A 20,415-nucleotide genomic window follows, 5' to 3' on the forward strand; every position below is an offset into this window, starting at 1 on the left:
GTGAGACCCCTCAAAGTTCATGTGCCACCTCCTCGTGTCTGTCCGAAAGCTGCTGCCTGACTGTCGGCTCTTGTGTGAACAGAAGGTTTATTAAACACAATCAATTACACACCCTTAAGAAGATTCTGCTGAACGGTAATTAAAGCAATGATATTCTGCCAACATGCTTCAAAACTGAAACAAAGGGACATCAAATGTCATTTTTCCCTTATCCTGCCCAGGGTTCAGAAAGGTTTTGTTCTAACTGTCAGGAAGTTTCTCCTTAGTTCTAGGTTCTCTCCTTGATGGATTAGTTTCCATCAAGGAGAGAAGCAACCTAGAACTAAGGAGAAAATTTCTTAACCAGTGGAACAACCTGCCTCCAGAAGCGGTGAATGCTCCAATACTGGAAGTTTTTAAGAAGAGACTGGACAGCCATTTGCCTGAAATGGTATAAGGTTTCCTGCCCTAGACGACCACTAGATGACCTCCAAGGTCCCTTCCAACTTTATTGTTGTTGTTGTTGTTATCATCATCATCATCATCTGCAACTCAACCCTCAAAACTCGAGTGTGGCCCTTGGCTTGAAAAAAGCTTGCAGAGATCTGAAAGAAATAACATGGAGCATAGAGTAGATATAAGCAAATTTGAACTATTAAGGGAATTTAACAGAATAATAGAGTTGGAAGATTTTCTAATCCAACCCCTGCTCAGGCAGGAAACCCTAGGCTATACCATTTCAGACAAATGTTCGTCCAATCTCTTCTTAAAAACCTCCCGTGTTGTACAACCTACAACTTCTGGAGGCAAGTCATTCCACTGGTTAGTTGTCCTAACTGTCAAGAAATTTCTATTAGTTTGTATATTATAGGCTACTTTAGAGTATTTTATTGCAATTAGGTAAAACTTAAAGACAGGATTTTGATATGTATTAGTGAAATTATATTGAAAATTTTGTTAATTGACTAGGTCACAACTAGAAATGTATTAACTTGATTACTTTGACTATGTGAAAACTAAGGGAATCAGAGAGGGAATCTTTATTGATGCAACCTGAACTATTTACAAACAACTTGTTATTTGTTACTTTTGACTACCCAACCACCATATTGCTTCACAAATACATTTTATTTATTTTTATTTTTATTCCATTTATATCCCGCCCTTCTCCGAAGACTCAGGGCGGCTTTACAAACTTAGCAGTAGCCTTCATTCTATGTATATGCCTGCTTATTAGGGCTTTCACACACCCCAAGCGGCATTATTACAAAGTCAGCTTAATTGCCCCCAACAATCTGGGTCCTCATTTTACCTACCTTGGAAGGATGGAAGGCTGAGTCAACCTTGAGCCTGGTGGGATGCGAACCTGCACTAATTGCAGGCAGCTGGTGTTACTTAAGGAGGCATTAGCCCACTGCTCCACCAAGGCTCTTACATATATGTATATGTAAATATTAAATATACATTTACATATACATACATGTATATGTAAAATTAAAAAAACAATAAAACTTGTAATAAAAAAATTCTATTAATTCTAGGTTGCTTCTCTCCTTCATTAGTTTCCATCTATTTGGCGCTTTGGAGAATAGACTGACCCCCTCTTCTTTGTGACAGCCTCTCAGATATTGGAAGACTACTGTCGTGTCATCTTTAATCCTTCTCTTCATTAAACTAGACACACCCAATTCCTGCAACCGTTCTTTATATATTTTAGCCTCCAGTCCCCTAATCATCTTTGTTGCTCTTTTCAGTACTCAGGGAAAAAGACAGCAGAACTTTATACTTCACACACAAGACTTCACACACACTAGATTGATTTGGTAGGGAAGGGAAGGACCAGTTCAATTAGTGTATGACACACGTGCTGTCAGTTCAGTGAAATTACAATTCATTTTGTTCTGTAAATTAAAAAAAGATTAATTCAGGTTACGAGTATTGTGTGGATAAAGCCATTAAGAGATTTTATTAATCATATCTGTGTGTTGCCATGCAAAGCTGCTAGTAATTCAAAAAAGTTTAGACGGTAATAATACACCATTGTTGTGTTTGACTCTTACGAGATTTTATACACACATCACAACATTGTGTTAGATTAATAATTCCAATTACAGGGCCAAATTGACAGTCTGGTAGCACCTTTAAAAAGGTAAAGGTAAAGGTTCCCCCGCACATGCGTGCTAGTCGTTTCCGACTCTAGGGGCCGGTGCTCATCTCCGTTTCAAAGCCGAAGAGCCAGCGCTTGTCCAAGGACATCTCCGTGGTCATGTGGCCGGCATGACTAGACGCCAAAGACACATGGAACGCTGTTACCTTCCCACCATAGTGGTCCCTATTTTTCTACTTGCATTTTTACGTGCTTTCGAACTACAGGATAACAAATTTTATTTAAAAGTATAAGGTCTCATGTGTTAAAGTTTAGGTTGCTAATCTCCCTGCAACTCAGTCTGATCAAATCTAGCTTGTGTTATTCATGTACTAGTTACATCTGAGCTTGATTACTAAAAATGCTTTTATGGGACAGCTCTGAAAGAGCTCCTAGCACAAATTTTGCAGTTTTCACACCACCGCCTGGATCCTTTAACAGAATTACAGAGATGGAAAAGGACCTTGGAGGTCTTCTAATCCAATCCCCTGCCCCTATATCATTCCAGACAAATGGCTGTCTAATTTCTTCTTAAAAACCTCTACCGATGGAGCAGCCACAACATCCGGAGGCAAACCTTTCCACTGATTAATTGTTCTCCCTGTCAAGGAATTTCTCCTAAGTTCCAGGCTGGATCTCTCTTTGATAATTTTCCATCCCTGTCTTGCCTTCTGGTGCTTTGGAGAATAGGTTGACGCCCTCTTCTCTGTGACAGCCCCTCAGATATTGGAAGACTGCTATCATGTCACCCTTAGTCCTTCTTTTTGTTAGCTTACCCAGTTCCCACAACCATTCATCATATGTCTTAGCGTCCAGCCCCCTAATCATCTTTCTTGGTTTGCTTCAAAGTGTGTGTGTGTGTGTGTGGGAGGGTGTTACTTTCTTCTCTTCAAAATGTATGCTGGCAGGTCACATAGAGGACCTTTTTAATTTGTGCAATATTGCCCCAAAACGTAAAGATTGGTCTTGGGTATCCTGCTGATAAGCTTGCTAATACAACTAATAAGATGGGGGAGGGGGCAAACGGTGATGTGAGGCAAAGGTTTCTCGGGGACGTTCCTCTGAGGCTCTTTAAGCCTTCAAACAGACTTTTAAAAAAATATTCTAAGAATGTTTTCACACTTCCCATCTTGAAAAGTCTGTTATTTTAATGTCATATGCAACTGTGCAATATGTTAAAAAAAACCTGTACTTTCTTAACCAGCCGTTTTCTCATAATGTATTGTGAATCTATGTTTTTTGATTATGTTTAGGCTGTCATTCAAAGGTCCTGGGGCAGCACCCAGGAGCCATAGATTGTCACATTATCCCCTGTGATGTCAGGAAGAGGGCTCTGACCTTGGAAGGAGGCATCTGAGACTGTGCTTCGGCAGGCTTTTTCCATGTCAAAAAGCATCAAAAGCGCCTATGAGTGTAACTGGGTGAAGGGATTGACTTTGGATTTGAAGGATCAATAAACTTCCATTTCTTTACTCTGGCCCCCCAAAACCTATGGAAATGTAAAGCAGTTTGCTAGGAAATTAAATTTAAAAAGAGAAAACCCTTTAAAGAAATTAGCTTTGGTGGTGCATTCCACGTTTTCTGTACAATAGGCTACCCAGTTTTATTCTGCTCATTGCTTTGCACAAATTATACATTTTTTAAATGTTTTTATTCATTTTTTCCATACATACAGTAGTAATTTTTCAACCAATGTGCTGTCTGAGTTTACATGCTAATTCATATTAAATTCCTAATAAAATAAGTCCCAGGTTTGATAATAGTTCATTTCTTCTTTTTCTTTCAGTCTCATAGTCAATCTGTCCATCTCCGTGCATTCCAGTATTTTTTTAATTATTTCTTCATCCGATGGTATTCTTTCATTTTTCCAGTGTTGCACAAATATAATTCCGGCCGCTGTTGTGACATGCAAAGTTTATAAGCTTTGTTTATTAGGCTTTTCTGGCATTGTACCTAATAAAAAAATTATATTTTTTGTGAACATTTAAATAATTAAATGATGCTCATTGAAGCGTATGAAAGATGCCAAAGAAAAAAGATAAAATGTTTATCTCTGCTCTGTCTTAACTCCAGTTTAGTGCCTGGAATATATGATATATAATATAAATATGATATATGATATATATAAATAGTGCCAAATGATATAAATATGCAATATGATATAAATATGCAGTATGATACAAAAGAAGGAGAATATTTGTAGCTCAGGGTTGAAATGAGGGTGTCCAGGCAACCGGCGTGTATTCATAATGGTTGCTGTCCCTGGGGTCATGTGATTGGCATGTGTGACCTTCCCACCCAGCTTCTGACAAGCAGAGTCAATGGGGGAAGCCAGATTCACTTAGCTGTGTGATTCACTTAACAACTGCAGTGGTTTGCTTAACAACCATAGCAGAAAAGGTTGTAAACTCAAGCATGTCTCATTGAACAACTGGCTTGCCTAGCAATGGAAGTGGTGACCCCAATTGTGGTTGTTAGATACTGGGTTCGTTGCTTGATTGACGAGATGAGGCGAGTGAGTTCAGCAAGAAACATTCTTTATTTGGTTGCAGGAACTGAACTGAGAAACAGGGCTGCGAATGCAGCAATTTATACCCTGGCCTCTAGGCAGCGGCCAATAGGTTTAAAGCAACCTATTGCCGCCCTTGAAGCAGCCAATGGTGGCGCTGGAGACGGGTTGTCTGAGGAGCTGAGAGCCATTAGCCAGCTTCCCTGCTTGAGCAACCTTCCAGCAATTAACCCCACGTGATATTCCTAAGCAAGACAAAGCCCAATACATTACATTGGTCATAAGTCGAGGACTACCTATATTGTCTTCTCCTGTGAATGCCAAGATTGCCACGATTAGTAATGTTTTCTTAGAGGAAAAGATTATATTTTATATATGCTGAGAAATATTCTTGTTGTTCTTGCTATGCTTCAACTTTTAAACTATTCTGCAAGACCAGAGGTCAGATGCTGCATATCCCCTCTTGGTTTTCCTGCCATTTCCCAAGACCGAGTATTTGTTGGGTGGGGAAACTCTGACTTGAAAAAAGAGGAAGCATCTAGGAGGGGAAGTCACCACCACCTCTTCAAATACTGATAAATGTTCACAGAATCATAGACTCTTAGGGCTGGAAGGAACCTTGGAGGTCTAGCCTCAGGGTAGGCAACCTTGGCTCTTTTATGATTTGTGGACTTCAACTCCCAGAATTCCCGAGCCAGCCATGCTGGCTCGGGAATTCTAGGAGTTGAAGTCCACGAATCATAAAAGAGCCAAGGTTGCCTACCCCTGGCCGCCTAGCCAACCCCCTGCCAGTTGCCAACCCCCTGCCAGTTGTAGTAGTCCTTATTCTATTCCAGACAAATGGTTGTTCAGTTTTTTCGTTTCTTGAAAACCTCCAGCGATGAAGCACCCAGGTTTCCAGGAGGCAAGCGGTTCCATTGATTAGTTGTTCTCACTGTCGGGAAATTCCTCTTAACTATTTCCTCCCATGCTTTGGTGCAAATAGAGAATCATCTTTCTCAATCACTTGGTGGTTTAGGCAGCTTTTAATTACGGAAAGCACAGAGAGCACATTTGAAGGAAATTAAAGTCTGCTTTAGTTGTGGTACTTCACTGAAAATGAAAGCAACAACAGAAATAAAGGCAAATTTACTCAGCCTATATCTGTTCTGATTTTGAAAGGAAACTTTTATATTGTTTTCTGGTAATGTGCTCTTATCTCAATCTTGTTGCCTTTTAAAATATACCTCTGGCAGCAAATCAGGAGCAAAGCAGTAGGTCAGAATGGATGTAAGAGAGAGGAGCTGAGAATTCATTTGTTCATTCGTTCATTCGTTCGTTCATTTGTTCGTTCATTTGTTCCTTCATTCGTTCCTTCATTCGTTCATTTTATATGCCGCCCATCTCACTATCATGTGATTCTGGGCAGAATGTTGCAGATCTCAGGATCACATGCAGCCTTCAAGAGATGCCCCCCCCCAACTTGCTTCTGAATTTTAACTTTCTAAATAACAATGAAGGATGTAACTAATGTTTGGAAAGTAAATACGCTAAGTCCATTTAGAAACAAAGATAAGACAAAGATGAGGAAAGGTAGCGATATTTGAGGCATTTTAGTTTAGAAAGGAGGCAAATGAAAGGTGACAATGAAAGGTCTCCTGCCTGAGCAGAGGGTTGGACTAGAAGACCTTTGAGGTCCCTTCCAACTCTGTTATTCTGTTATTCTGACAAGATTAAGGTATACAGATGTATGCATAGGGTGAATAAAGTGAGCAAGAAAAAACTATTTTTGCCTATCAGAAAGAAAGAATACCGAATGAAAATCAGGGCAGACAAAAGGAAATATTTTTTCCAAAAGACATGCAGGTGGTCCTTAACTTATGACCACAATTGGGACCAGAATTTCCATTGCTAAGCAAGGCAGTTGCTAAGTGAGTCATGCCCGGCTTTACAACCTTTTTGCCCACAATTGTTAAGCAAATCACTGCAGTTATTAAGTGAATAACTTGGTCACCACATTATAAAAAAGATGTTGAAACTTTGGAAAAAGTGCAAAGAAGAGCAACTAAGATGATTAAAGGCCTGGAGACAAAAACATATGAAGGAAGTTTGTAGTGGGGTGCCCCAGGGCTCTGTTCTGGGCCCAGTGCTCTTCAACATCTTCATCAACGATTTGGATGAGGGGATAGATGGGGAACTCATCAAATTTGCAGACGACACCAAGCTGGCAGGAATAGCCAATACTCCAGAAGACAGGCTTAAGATACAGGAGGATCTGGACAGACTCGAACGCTCGGCACTATCTAACAAAATGAAATTCAATGGTGAAAAAAGTAAGGTTCTACATTTAGGCAAGAAAAATCAAATGCACAGGTATAGTATAGGTGGTACCTTCCTCAATAGTAGTAACTGTGAGAGGGATCTCAGAGTCCTAGTAGACAATCACTTCAATATGAGCCAGCAGTGTGCTGCAGCTGCACTGCACACAGTGCTAGGCTGCATCAACAGAGGGATAGAATCAAGATCACGTGAAGTACTAATACCACTTTACAATGCCTTGGTAAGGCCACACCTGGAATACTGCATCCAGTTTTGGTCACCACGATGTAAAAAAGATGTTGAGACTCTAGAAAGAGTACAGAGAAGAGCAACAAAGATGATTGGGGGACTGGAGGCTAAAACATATAGGGAACGGTTGCTCGAATTGGGTATGTCAAATTTAACGAAGAGAAGGGCGAGGGGTGACATGATAGCAGTGTTCCAATATCTCAGGGGCTGCCACAAAGAAGAGGGAGCCAAGCTATTCTCCAAAGCACCTGAAAGCAGGACAAGAAGCAACGGATGGAAACTAGTCAAGGAGAGAAGCAACCTAGAACTAAGGAGAAACTTCCTGACAGTTAGAACAACTAACCAGTGGAACAACCTGCCTCCAGAAGTGGTGAATGCTCCAACACTGGAAGTTTTTAAGAAGAGACTGGACAGCCATTTGTCTGAAATGTTATAGGGTTTCCTTTCTGTGCAGGGGGTTGGACTAGATGATCTCCAAGGTCCCTTTCAACTGTTATTATTATTATTATTATTATTATTATTATTATTATTATTATTATTATTATTATTATTATTAGAACGGTTGCAGAATTTGGGTTTGTCTATTCTAGAGAAAAGAAGAAATAGGGGAGACATGAGAGCAGTGTTCTGGTATTTGACGGGCTGCCACAAAGAAGAGGAGGTCAAATTATCTTCCAGAGCCTGAAGGCAAGACAAGAAACAATGGATGGAAGCTGATGAAAGAGAGAAGCAACCTGGAATTAAGGAGAAACTTCCTGACAGTGGGAATAATCAACCAGTGGAATAGCTTGCCGTCAGAAGTTGTGGGTGCTTCCTCACTGGAGGTTTTTAAGAAGAGACTAGACAGTCACTTGTCTGAGATGGTATAGGATCTCCTTCTTGAGCAGGTGGTTGGACTAGAAGACCTCCAAGGTCCCTTCCAGCTCTATTCTGATTCAGAATTTTGCAATTATTAAACAAATCTGCCTTCCCCTATTGACTTTGGTTGTCAAAACCATCTGGGAAGGTCATGAATGGTGATCATGTGATCCCAGGACACTGCAACCATAGTAAATACATGGTTGCAAAACATCTGAATTTTGATCACATGACTGTGAGGATTCCATGACGGTCATAAGTATAAGGACCGGTTATAAGTCACTTTCTTCAGTGTAACATGGAATGTAACATGGAATGGTCGAAGACTACCTGCAATTAAATTTTGAAATTCCCTACCAGCATGGCTGGCTTTAAAACAAGGGTTGGACCAATTCATGGGAGTCCTGGGGATCAGTACTTATTGAGGGCGGCGTGACAACTATCTGCTGGGAGATGGGTGGGCTTCCTCGTGCAGTTAGTGGGTCACTGTGAGATCAGACTGCTGGCCTAGATGAGGCAGAGGTCTAATCCAGCAGGACACTGCTTAACAGAATAACAGAGTTGGAAGGGACCTTGGAGATCTTCTAGTAGTACAACCCCCTGCTCTGGCCGAAAACGCTATACCATTTCAGAAAAATGGTTGTCCAATCTCTTCTTAAAAACCTCCAGTGTTGGAGCATTCACAACATCTGAAGGCAAGTTGTTCCACTGATTAATTGTTCTGTCAGGAAATTTCTCCTTAATTCTAGGTTGCTTCTCTCTTTGATTAGTTTCCATCTGTTGCTTCTTGTCCTGCCTTCAAGTGCTTTGGAGAATAGCTTGACTCCCTCTTCTTTGGGGCAGCCCCTGAGATATTGGAACACTGCTATTATGTCACCCCTAGTCCTTCTCTTCATTAAAGTAAAAATATCCAGTTCCAGTAACCGTTGCTTATATGTTTTAGTCTCCAGTCCCCTAATCATCTTTGTTGTTCTTCTCTGCACTCTTGCTAGAGTCTCAACATCTTTTTTACATTATGATGTCCTCAAGTCAACTTCAATACCTGAAGATTACAGAGCACATTTATTTTGTTTTCTTGGCAATAGTAGTCCTAAACAGTTCCCTTCTTTCTGATATATTTTTTTCGCTTGCAGTCTAACCAACTTCCCTCAGATTTCCTCATGGTGTCTTATCCAGTTCTCACCACATCCAATCCTTCTTAGACTCCATGAGGGAAATGGGCAGTTTCTAAATTTGATAAATACCGTAAGTAAAGGTTGCCAAGGTGAATCCCCCTACCATATTAATTTTATTCAAATAAATTAATTTTAATTACACAATATAAATAATATTAGTTTTTTCTTGGTTTTATCCAGTTTCTTCCCTCTTTCTGCATACTTTTTGGATATGGCCTTTGGCCTGTCACTCAAAAAGCTAATACATTCCTCACCTCACCTCTTTTTTTTAAAAAAAAATCCATTTTATTGACAGAACCATTAAAATATTTTAAAGTATAAGTATAACTTTGGTGTAAAAATTGATTTTAAGTATTGGACTACCAACAATTACCCTGCGGGAATCCTTAAATCTATTTTGTTTTTGTATTGATTTCAGTAAAAAACTTCCCAATCAAATACAAACTTTAATGTGTTAAAGGAAACAAAGGCGGTATTTCCTACATTTCTCATAATGACAAAACAGCTTTTCTGAGTCCATCTGCTAATCGCTGCTTTTCTATCAAGCCGTCTGGAGGTCTGCTATGGTAGAAGCTACTTAATTCCATCACCAGCTCATATTTATCCAATTTCCTAAATATTATTTAGGTGAATATCACATATTGTCTATAAAATTTTGGGTTCAGTGAAAACTCATTGTTTACCACCAAAGTTTAAGCACATAACCTTCACCTAAACAACAACGTTTTCTAAGTTAGCAACTTTAAGGCTTCAACCCTCAGAATTCTCCAGCCAGTTCCCCGGTCAAAATTTACCAGCTGGTGGGAGAATTCTGGGAGTTGAATCCACATATCTTAAACCTGCCAGCTTTTAAAAACACTGGGCTATAGAAGCTGAATGTTGAGTTTTATCTAAAACTGCAATTTCTAACTGAACATGTGCATTTAAATTGGAATTAAAGTTGAATTACACTTATATGCATGAAATATAAACCTCCATTAATAATTTATTCTGGATATATCTTATCAGTGTGTGGTTCTGTCCCTCTGAAGTTTATAACATTATGCAACAACTTATTTCATTTCAATTTATCACTGTTCTATCTACAAGCATTGCCTTGGTGATTGTCAACACCCAGGGAAGAATGAATAATTTGGACAAGCTCTCACAAAACCCAAGAATTTCAGATAAGCAAAATTTATGGAGAAGTCAGTTCTGTAGGCGGGAAAGGAGAAGGGTATCTAAATTAAGAACCCTATGTGTAGAAACAGTCTACAAAGCCCCTTCCCTTTTTACTTTCCCCTCTATAGACATAATAATAATAATAATAATAATAATAATAATAATAATAATAATAATAATAATAATAATGATGATGATGATGATGATGATGATGATGATGATGATGATGAAAGTTGAAGAAAGAGACCAAGGGACTAATTCTGGCTGCACAAGACCAAGCCTTAAGGACAAATGCATACAAAGTCAAATTTGAGAAAACAGCAACAGACAGTTAAGTGCCACCTATGCAAAGAAGCTGAAGAAACAGTGGACCACCTGGTAAGCTGCTGCAAGAAGATCGCACAGACTGACTACAAGCAGCGGCATGACAAAGTAGCAACAATGGTGAATTGGAAGATCTGCAAGAAATATCATTTGCCTGTAAGCAAGAACTGGTGGGATCATAAAATAGAGAAAGTCATAGAAAATGGTAAAGTTAAACTGCTTTGGGACTTCAGAATTCAAACAGACAAGCACCTGCAACATAACACCCCGGACTTAACAATTGTTGGTAAGAAAGACAAAAAAGTCTGGATAGTGGATGTGGCAGTGCCTGGAGACAGCAGAATAGACGAGAAAGAACTGGAGAAGATAACAAAATACAAAGACCTACAAATAGAAATAGAAAGACTGTGGCAAAGGCAAGAAAGGGTAGTACCAATAGTAATAGGCGCCTTGGGCGCAATCCCAAAACAACTGGAGCACCACTTGAACACCATTGGCATTGACAAATTTGCCATTAGTCAATTGAAAAAGGCGGCCTTACTAGGAACTGCTTCCATCCTGCGACGATATCTATAATACCATCAAACATCCACATCTGCCTATCCCAGGTCCTTGGTAAGGACTCGATAGGTAGACAAAAATGCCAAATCCAGTTTGAACATCTGGCTGACTATGCAATGATCAATAATAATGTTGGAAAGGACCTTGGGGGTCATCTAGTCCAACCCCTTGTTCAGGCAGGAAACCCTATACCATTTCAGACTAACGGCTGTCCAATCTCTTCTTAAAAACTTCCAGTGTTGGAGCATTCGCAGCTTCTGGAGGCAGGTTGTTCCACTGGTTAATTGTTCTAATTGTCAGGAAGTTTCTCCTTAGTTCTAGGTTGCTTCTCTCCTTGACTAGTTTCCATCCGTTGCTTCTTGTCCTGCCTTCAGGTGCTTTGGAGAATAGCTTGACTCCCTTTTCTTGGTTTCTCTTTGACTTTCTATTGTTTTTGCAATTGTCAGATTTGTTATCAGGTTTTTTTACTGATTGTGGGAGAACTCCCACTGATAGTTTCCATTATTATTAGATAATCTCTCTCTATGAGGAGGTTGTGTGATGGCATTCATCAAGTTGAGAGAGGCTGTTTCTGAGACCATAAAATTCTTTTTCATCTCAAGTTTGATTCCTGGTGATTTAATAGGCAGGTCTGTGTAGTTTTCATAACAACAGGGGGAAAATGGCTTGCCACCATCTGCTTCTGGTGATGTATTGACTTGCCAGGCTAGGTCTCTCATAAAATTACCAACAAGCCCCCAACCCTGCTTAACTTCAGAGACATTTTCCAAGCACCATGGCTTCTATAATCAAGGTGTTTTTGCATAGCCAGGTATATTCAGTCCCCATGGCAACTGAATAGGTGATCAGAATAGCAAAAAAACATCGGCTCTTTCTAGAAGTGGCACTTTGGATTTTGACAATGCAATCAGCCCTGTAGATGATGAATCGCGTATATGTGTGTGGTTTTGTGGGTGTGTGATTTTTGGGTGATTTTCCGTGATTTTCTGTCTTCACATTTCCATATGGTAATGAGCAGTTTTAATCTATCCTGTGCTGACAGGATATCAGATTCTTGAGTTAAAATATAGAACCTAGAAAGGGCTAGAAAGGATTTTGGAGGTATTCTAGTCCAATCCCCAGTTCAGGTCAGGAGATATTATACTATCCCAGTCAAATGGTTGTCCAGTCTATTTTTGAAAATCTCCAGTAATGGAGTACCCACAACCTCAGGAGGCAAGCTGTTCCATTGATTCATTGTCAGAAAATTTCTCCTTACTTCTAGGTTGTATCTCTCATTAAGAACTTCCACCTGTTACTTCTTGTCGTGCCCTCTGGTGCGTTGGAAAACAAGTCAATCCCCTATTCGCTGTGACAGCATCTCAAGTACTGGAAGACAATGATGTCCCCCATAATCCTTCTCTTTGATAGGCTAGATATACCTAGCTCCTCAACCATTCCATCATATGATTTAGCTTCCAAATATCTTATCACCTTTGTTGATAGCAGTGTTCCAATATCTCAGGGGCTGCCACAAAGTAGAGGGAGTCAAGCTATTCCCCAAAGCACCTGAAGGCAGGACCAGAAGCAATGGATGGAAACTAATCAAGGAGAGAAGCAACCTAGAACTAAGGAGAAATTTCCTGACAGTGAAAACAATTAATCAGTAGAATGACTTGCCTCCAGAAGTCATGAATGCTCCATTACTGGAAGTTTTTAAGAAGAGATTGGACAACCATTTTTCTGAAATGTTATAGGGTTTCCTGCCTGAGCAGGAGGGTGGACTAGAAGACCTCCAAGGTCCCTTCCAATTCTGTTATTCTGATTTTTTCTGCACACTTTCTAGGGCCTCAGCATTTTTTAAATTGCATTGACCAGGACTTGATTCAGTATTCCAAGTATGGCATTTTGCTTCAGGTTAGTTTCCCCTCCCAAGACTGGATTCCAAGGAGCCTGATTTTCAATATCCAGGGTTAATTCTGGATTCCACAGAAGACCCTCTAAGCAAATCCACCCTTTATTCTGGTGATCTCAATTCTTTCTGCATGGCCGTGCAGGCTGACAGCCCAGCTACAAATCATCCTACATTTTTTGCAGCTCTAGGCTGGTTGTGCTGAGGATCAATCAATAGTCCAGGCTGGCATTGTTTATCTGTGATCACACCTTTGTCTTTTCCCAAGAGGCATCTTCTCAACAATGTGCTTGATCAGTTGCCCTATGAAGCATTTGAGACAAAACCCAGGGGGAAAGGTTTACATTAAAACCAAGATCAAACCCAATCCCTAGGTAGAAGCAAAGGAGGCGTGTCTTGTGTAGCAGGCGAGTTTCCCTGGAAAATGGCCACCCTGGTTGCTTAGCAACAGCGGGATTGATTAAAAAGATGGAGCCAGCATTCTGGGACATTTCAAAAGAAGCCAGGGGGCGTGGGGGTTGGGGACAGCTACAGTTTGCCTTGGTTCATTTGCAAGGGGGAGAATGGGTTCATTTCTATGGGTGCAAATTCCAAACCCCACTCCTTGCTCTATCCTCGACTGCAGATCACCAGCACTTGACATCCTTCTTTTTAAATTTGATTTTCTGGATTTGCAACCCTCCCCAAGACCCCAATTAGTTTGACCTGAGCTAATTTGGTAAAATTATCAGTAGTCCTCATTTAGTGACTACCTAATTTAGTCACCATTCACAGTTACCACAGTGATGAAAAAATAACTTTGCAATCAGTCCGGACGTTGACAACCATCACAGGTCTGTAAATCAAAGGAAGGCAAAGGTAAGGGGATAACCACAGTTGCAGTTTCACTTAGCACCTGCTTTGCTTAATGACCAAGTTGCTGGTCCCAATTGTGGTTACTAAACGAGGACCACTTGTGAAGGAGCCACAGTCTAAAATGAAGAACTCACCCAAGTTGATAGCAAATGGGGGTGGATCTAACTCAGTAAAATAAATCAATGCATATTGAAAATGTTTTTCCTCTACTTTTGGTTCCTAGCATGTCTGACTCAGAGGTGGAATGCTTTTGTACATGGAAGTTCCATTTCCCTATAATGACAGAGGGATATCCCGGGCAACTAAAAATATAAATCAATCTGAGAAATTATTCCACATACGAGATCTTCCCAGTAATTCGGTAACCCAGTAGTCAGAAAGCGATGCAGCTTGGAAGCTTGTTTTATTTACAGTTTTCTTCAGAAAACTGTAGTCAGGTCTGGCTCACAAAGGATTAGCACCATCTACTGACTCAGAGTAGAATAAATCTAGTAGCAAATGTTATTAAAAGGCAGAAGCCTTTAACATAGAATGTATAATAACAGGGTTGGAAAGACCTAGGTGGTCTTCTAGTCCAGGGCTTTTCAACCTTTTCACCCATTGTACCACTTTTAGGATATGGCAACATCCGAGTACCACCAGTCACCTAGCAAGGTGTCAAAAACTTGATGACCAAAAAAAAAAGGAAAAAAGGAAAAAAGTGATGAAGTACAGGTAGTCCTCGACTTACCACAGTTCGCTTAGTGACTGTTTGAAGTTATGATGGCACTGAAAAATGTACCCCCCCCCCAAGCCACAGCCGAGCAAGAGACCTGCCTGCCCACCCGGCGGCACTCTTCCTCCTGCCGAGGTTTGCATTGTTGTGAGCATTTCTGTTGAGGATTGGCAGTGCGGGTGGGGTGGGGGGTGTTTGGTTTTTATTCCCCCCCCCCTGTCTGCTGGGTGGTTGCAGCAGGTTTTGGTCACTTCACATGACCCTAGGACACTGTGACCGTCATAAATATGAATCCGTTGTCAAGCATCTGAATGTAAATCACAAGACCCTGGAGATGCTGCAACATTCCAGCTGATCGGTGCTTCTTCTGGCCTCAGAAGCACCAGGATCAGCGCCGAGATCCAGCTGGAGCCTGGCGCTGATCCTGGCACTTCCACTGAGCCCTGACAGCGCTGCAGCTCCAGCCATCTCTCACTCAGGCTTATGCAGTGCTGCCACCAGTTCAGCTCATTCCCCTCCCCTGCTACCACTTTTCTAGGATGGTCGCATAACACCTGCCAGGTGCCAATGTACCACAGGTGGTACCTGTACCACTGGTTGAAAAGCCCTGTTCTAGTCCCACTCTCTGCTCAAGCTGGAGACTAGTCTGTACTATTCCCGATAAATGATTGTCCAATCTCTTCTTGAAACTCTCCAGTCATGTAGCGCCCAGAAATTCTGGAGGCAAGCCGTTCCACTGATTAATTGTTCTCACTGTCAGGAAATTTCTCCTTAATTCTAGGTTGGATCTCTCATTAATGATATTCCACCTGCTCTCATGAGCTGCTTTTTAATAAAATTTGTTAGCTGGACAAGGTGTTTGCAGACTTCTTCTGATTTTATGTCAGTATAAACCGATGTTTCTCAATCCTGGCAACTTTAAGATGTGTGGATTTCAACTGTCAGCCAACTGGGAACCATAGTCTAGCCCAGCTCTCTTCCTACAATGTCTACTCAAAGTAATTGATGAGGTAAACCTGTGTCTCTTTTGCTTTTCAGTTCACCTATGGATTGGTAGCAAAGCTGAAAAGAGATTTTTCATTTTGGTGAGATTTTTCTTAAATCCTTGTTTGAAGAAAATATATTTGAGCAAACCTCTGACATGGAAAATGCAGGGCTGGGGTCAACCCTGATGAAGTCACAGAGGGCTTCTTCCATTGCCAACCCAAACTAAAATATGATGTCTTCCTGAGCCAACTCAGAAAGCTCAGACTGCCCCAGGAGCTGCTGATACAGTTCTACAGAGGTTCTACAATAATTCTAGTCTGTTATTTGTACTTCTATAATTGTCTGGTTTGGTACCGCAACCAAACAGGACAGGTACAGACTTTGATGGGTAGTTAGGGCTGTAGAAGAAATAACTGCAGCCAGCCTGTCTTCCATTGAGGACGTGTATACTGCACAAGCCAGAAAGAGGGCTGAGAAAATATCTATAGACCCTCTCACATCCTGGACATAAATTGTTTCAACTCCTCCCCTCAGGATGCCACTACAAGGCATTGCAACCAGACACAAAGGCAGTTTTGGCCCCTATGCCATCACTCTCCTGAACACCTAATCCTTACAGCACTGTCTTATGCCTAAGATATTTACTCATGTAGTAGTATTGCTATTACCTTCTCATCTTTCCTATTACCTATTCCTGTTGTTGTTGTTAGTTGCAAAGTTGTGTCTGACCCATCGCGACCCCATGGACAACGTTCCTCCAGGCCTTCCTGTCCTCTACCATTTTCTGGAGTCCATTTAAGCTCACACCTACTGCTTCAGTGACTCCATCCAGCCACCTCATTCTCTGTCGTCCCCTTCTTCTCTTGCCCTCAACCTTTCCCAGCATTAGGCTCTTCTCCAGTGAGTCCTTCCTTCTCATTAGGTGGCCAAAGTATTTGAGTTTCAACTTCAGGATCTGGCCTTCTAAAGAGCAGTCAGGGTTGATCTCCTCTAGGACTGACCGGTTTGATCGCCTTGCAGTCCAAGGGACTCACAGGAGTCTTCTCCAGCACCATAGTTCAAAAGCTCCTATCGGTATCTTATGATTACCACTTTGTTGGTTGTATCTTATGATATATGATTGTATCTTATGATTATGATTTACGATTTCTTGCTTTGTTGTTTGTATGAACTCTGAGAGCTTATGTGCTGGAGACAATTCCTTGTCTGCCCAATAACACTTGGCCAATAAAGAATATTCCAATTTGCTTCTTTACAACATTTTCTTTAGGATTAATATCCATCATAAAAATACAATTGAAGGATTCTGAGGAAGAAAGCTATGAAAGAACATTTGCATCTCTGTGGATCATGGCTGACATCAAGAAAACTTTATCTTCTGTCAGCATCTCTGACTTTTTTTAGCTCAGCAACTTTTGAGTCTCACAGTATTGTTCTTTAGGTAAGATAAGGTAGTAATTCTAGGAGTGAGGTTTATTTCTTTAGAAATGGAAGTCCAATACATATTTGTTCTGAATTTAATCGTCAATCTTGGGTGGCGTTCATCCTTTTCAAAAACTTTGGGTGGGAATTCTCAGATCAGCCACATGCCCACCCCCCCAAAAAAGGAAATGAAACTTGATCTAGTGAATCAGAGGAACTTTTAGACTTTAGAGTTGTGCAAAGAAAAACATCCACAAGAAATGGTTGCTGAATCAATTAAATAGGAGTGACTTCTGCCACTGCTAAAATGCTTTTATTCTCTACATTTATTCTGATTCCAGGAGGTGCTAATCCTATCTCCTTTCATACCATTCTTTATCAAGAACGTTCCTAGATCCTTCAATTTGTCTTGATTTGTATTTATTTTTTATTTTGCATCCTGTGTTTAAGGCAGCAAAATAACATTGCTTCCTCCTTCTATTTCTTGACAACAACTGTGTGAGCTGGGTTCGTCTGAGAAAGAGTGACTGGCCTAGCCTCACGTAGCTGGCTTTCATACCTAAGGTGGGACTAGAACTCACAGTCTCCTGGTTTATAGCTCTAGACCAGAGGTAGGCAATCTCTGCTCTTTTATGACTGAGTCGCTATGCTGACTCAGAAATTCTGGGAGTTGACATCCACGAGTCATAAAAGAGCCGAGGTTGCCTGCCCCTGCCCTAGACCAGACATGTCAAACACAAGGCCCGGGGGCCGGATCCGGTCCGCAAAGTGGTTTCATGTGGCCCACGAAGCCATCCTGGAAACAGTGAGGGAACGGCCCCACTGCCTTGGCCCTGGCCCAGAGACCCTCCTTCTGCCAGAGACCCTCAGATCTGTCCCACTCCTGCCCAGGCCCCCATAGGTACCCTTGATGCGAACGATGTAGAGCTGGCCATGCCCACCCAGTAGGCCATATGCACTCTAGCCACGCCCACCCAGTAGGCCACGCCCACCCAGGCCATACCCACCCGCCCCCCTGAGGGCAACCGCAATGCTGATGCGGCCCTCAATGAAATTGAGTTTGACACCCCTGCCCTAGACCCTTAATCACTAGACTAGATTAAGTGAAATTACCTCACTGGTATCGCTTACTTTCTAGACTCCTGATCAGGGATAACCAGGGAGGATGGACAAAAAAAAATCAAGATAGCTCCATCTGTTTTTATGTGCATCAACCACACCATTTTGATTTTTTTTTTACCAGAACCTGTGGACAGCTTCCTCCCAATCATCTTTATTGTCCTTCCCTGATGCTACTTGTATATCCGAATCCTTTTAAAATTGTAGTGTTCAGTGTAATGTATTGGGATTTACTTGAACTGCTTTCACATGTCTTTTGAATGCTGTTTAAGGTTGCTCAATTGGTGTGTCTGTGTAAAGGTCACTGACTTGCCAGACTTGTTGTCGCCAAGAAGATCATTGGAGGATTCAGGGCGGGAATGGGTTCCTTTAAACCTATTGGCCGCCACCTAGTGGCCAACCGTATAAGTAGCTGCGCGGAAGCATCTGTTTCAGTTCTATTCCTGTTTGCCTCAATAAAGCAATGTTCCTGTTTGCAACCTCTCGTCTCGCTTACTGCCTCCAAAGAACTCACTACACAACATTCAGAGTTGGACATCATCCCTGTGTTGAGGACTAATCACTGCAAAATAAAATGCAATGAATAGTTCCTGAGATTGGGAGGTGTTTTTTTTTCAGTTGACACAGCCTAAGATTGCTTTTGTCTTTCTGCCATCCACATTCCACAGTTGGTTCACATTTTGTTGGTAACCAAGAACCGTTCCAATATTGTTTTCACAAGAGATCCCTCCAAACCAGTTTCCCTCAACCAATGTCTTTTGTAAGAGCTGGCTGTCCTCCAGGCCTTGAGAGTCAGCAGGTCTCTGTTTTTAGAGGGGTTATCTTGAGCGGGGGAACTTATTTATTTATTTAATTTAATTTATTTAATTTATTTAATTTATACCGCCCTTCTGCCGAAGGACTCAGGGCGGTGTAAAGGGCAATACAATAAAATACAATATATAAAAATTAAAAAATATTAAATACAACCGCCCAATTCAATAAATTAATACAATAGCATTAAAATACCCCTAAACCCATCAGACCAGGCCGGCTTGTCCCACCAGGCTCAAGGCTGACTCAGCCTTCCATCCTTCCGAGGTAGGTAAAATGAGGACCCAGATTGTTGGGGGCAATTAAGCTGACTTTGTAATAATGCCGCTTGGGGTGTGTATGAAAACCCTAATAAGCAGGTATATACATAGAATGAAGGCTACTGCTAAGCTTGTAAGCCGCCCTGAGTCTTCGGAGAAGGGCGGGATATAAATGTAATAAAAATAAAAAAAATAAAAAAAATACCGGTATATGTTTTTAGGTCACGTTGGAAGGAGCAAAGGTCGGGAGCCGTCCGGAGCTCCACCGGGAAACGGTTCCAAAAGTCTGGCGCGCCCACAGAGAATGCCTTCCCCCTGGGGGCCGCCAGTCGACACTCTTTGACCGACGGCACCCTAAGGAGGCCCTCTCTGTGGGAGCGCACTGGACGAAGGGAAGTTGATGCCGGCAGCAGGAACCATTGTTACTCTGTCATTTTTTGCTTATTATGGGAGGGAAGCAGGGAGGGAGGAGAGAGATTGGTCTAGTCCAGGGCTTTTCAACCTTTTCACCCACTGTACCACTTTTAGGATATGGCAACATCCGAGTACCACCAGTCGCCTAGCAAGGTGTCAAAAACTTGCTGACACCCCCACACACAAAAAAAGGAAAAAAGTGATAAGTACAGGTAGTCCTCGACTTACAACAGTTTGCTTAATGACTGTTCGAAGTTACAATGGCACTGAAAAAAGTGCCCCCCAAGCCATAGCCGAGCAAGACACCTGCCTGCCCACCTGGCGGCGCTCTTCCTCCTGTCCGAGGTTTTCATTGTTGTGAGCATTTCTGTTGAGGATTGGCAGTGGGGGTGGGGTGGGGTGGGGTGGGGTGGGGTGTTTGGTTTTTATTTCCCTCGTCTGCTGGGTGGTTGCAGCAAGTTTTGGTCACTTCACATGACCCTGGGACACTGTGACCATTGTTTGGAACGTGGCTCAACAAACTCACTTGGAATTCCAGCAACAAAGTTTTTATTTAAAAAGAAGCGTTTGCAAAGGCTTGGTGAGCTGACAGCCACACAGGAGTTCAGTCACACCTTAAACAGCTGTTTGACACATTTTTATATCCTATCCCCGATGCAGATTTCCCCCTCCCCTATCG

General features: G+C 41.6%; 1 protein-coding gene across 1 annotated transcript in view; it reads right to left on the bottom strand.

Annotated features, from left to right (window-relative positions):
* LOC310632727 (uncharacterized protein) overlaps positions 1-20,415 on the bottom strand; it is a 474,991-nt gene that overhangs the window by 265,275 nt on the left and 189,301 nt on the right. The gene's annotated exons all lie outside the window — the stretch shown is intronic.

This window comes from Vipera ursinii, assembly GCF_947247035.1.
Source record: "Vipera ursinii genome assembly, chromosome: 1".
Taxonomy (NCBI): Eukaryota; Metazoa; Chordata; class Lepidosauria; order Squamata; family Viperidae; genus Vipera; species Vipera ursinii.